At 42.4% G+C, this 2,099-nt stretch overlaps 1 non-coding gene across 1 annotated transcript; it reads right to left on the bottom strand.

The window, feature by feature from the left end:
* Nucleotides 1-85, bottom strand: TRNAL-CAG (transfer RNA leucine (anticodon CAG)). Its single transcript has one exon. It is a non-coding gene; the product is annotated as a tRNA-Leu (tRNA).
* Nucleotides 86-2,099: the final 2,014 nt, after the last annotated feature.

The raw sequence follows: 2,099 nt of genomic DNA, 5'->3' as shown, positions 1-2,099 counted from the left end.
TGTCAGAAGTGGGATTCGAACCCACGCCCACAGAAAGTGGACTGCGACCTGAACGCAGCGCCTTAGACCGCTCGGCCATCCTGACTTTACGAAACTTTTTCAAAATGTACAATAAAAACTAATCGATGTTTCTGTATTCAATAATTTAATTTTCGATCAGTGAGAACCGAGTGGAAGACTACCCGTACCACCATACACATAATCCGAATAGCTTGTATAAACTAAATTATGAAAGAAATAATTATTCGCACGGTTAAGAAAACCGTATTAATTTTTACAAAAATAAATAAAATGTTTACAGACGCATAAAATTACGCAAAGTTATATGATTTAAAACGGCAAGTTTCCAAGTCGCGCAGAAGCGACTCCAAGAGGCAGGATCGAACACTAGGTATCGAGAAACTGCTAAATGGACAACCGAGGAATCCTTTTTATCGACGGTGAGGTATACAGCCTGTTTCTACGGTTCGTGTCCAAGCGGGAACTGGATCCGTTCAAAGAGAAATTCGGAAGTATGAAATTAGACATTTGAAAATAGAAATTATTTTTTTATCGACGCTTTGACTTTCACTTCCGCGTAAACGGTATTTACGAACACATCTATTTACATACGCGTTTAACAATTTCCGAAAGAAAATAATATATCGTTGAAGAATGAGTTAATTACGTATAATTCATAACGGTTCGAAAAGTATAAACGTATTTATCGTTCGAGGCTTTTTTGCTCGTAAAAATAGACGCAAAATAGACTTTCTAAGAGTGGGTGGTAAAAGAAACTTATAGTATACAAGTTGCTGTAGAATCCAGGTCCAGTAGCACGCGTTGATGCAACGCCTGACAATCTAGCCGTTGTCCATGCGGTGCGTAACGATTTACCGCGTGGCTAGATACCACGATCCCGGAACAGTGGCTGAACCACGAAAGCGTAATCAAGCTGACTCGTTCCAAGCACGGTACATAAAGCTCAAGTTGTCAAACTGTCAGCCATCTTTCTTGATGAAGAGAAAAGAAAGCAAAAGCGATTGCTGCAACAACGTTGGCTCGTCTCGCAATAAAGTCAACTCGAATCGAGGGTAAATTGCTTTCTCGTCGGTTCGAAGTCAATAAAACGGTACCTCGTGGAGATCCAGCTCCTGCTTCGTCGCGCATACCGGTTGGTACTCGCACGCGCGTAGAAAGCTCGGTTGCGTAACGAAACAACCGGATCTCCTCCCTTTCGAGCGTACCGCCGCGGTGATTTCCGCGCTGAACCGTTCGAAGGCCTGGTCGCCGAACGAATATGGCAAACAGCGACTGCGAAACGCTCGAGAAATTTGCTGAAATTTTTCAAGCTCTTCCGATCCGCGATACCTCGAACGCGCGCTCGTGGTTACGTAAACGTCCGACAAAAGTGAAAATTAATGACTCGATGTTCGCTACAGAGTTCAAAGGGCTTTCGCGAACCATGTTGCGAATGTTACGGCTTCTCTAACAACGAAACACGAGCCGTGTCATTTTTCGTTCATTTTTTGCTCGACAAATTTCATTCGTTCGATACTATCATTCTGTATGCGTAGTAGCTGTTAACTGTGACCACAAAGTGTATTAATTTCCTTTTTTCCTGTGTCAACATCGTTAAAATTCTGCCAACGAATCAAAGTAACAAACCGAAATGTTATTTAAGGAAACAAAGGAATTAAATCACGTAGACAAAACGCGTTGTTCGTTATGTTTATCGTTGCAAAAACAGAACCAAGATGAGAGTTAAACTACGCGTTCACCTCACACTGGCGCCATATTTTCGAGTCTCCTTGCGCGTAAAATTATTTACCCGTGAAATTACCGCAATCTAGAAGTTTATTGGCCATTTCCAAGCTCCACCGAAGTGTGCTGGTTTCTTGCGAAAATCACCGATGCTCGATGGTGTAATTATTATATGGGACGGTGTCGACCTTTAAACAGTCGCGTGTTTTTCAGGGTACGATTCTACGAATCGTGCATAGAAACGGAGAGTACCTTTTCTCTTCCTTAACGATGTTGGCAAAAGTCGGGAGGACATTAAATTTAATCACTGCTCGCGTAATGGCGTCTAGAAGGGTTCGTTGCGTCGCGAAATTAAT

Source organism: Megachile rotundata, chromosome 4, assembly GCF_050947335.1.
Source record: "Megachile rotundata isolate GNS110a chromosome 4, iyMegRotu1, whole genome shotgun sequence".
Taxonomy (NCBI): Eukaryota; Metazoa; Arthropoda; class Insecta; order Hymenoptera; family Megachilidae; genus Megachile; species Megachile rotundata.
Note: the sequence above shows the minus strand (reverse complement) of the source record. Positions and strands in the feature narration are given on the sequence as shown.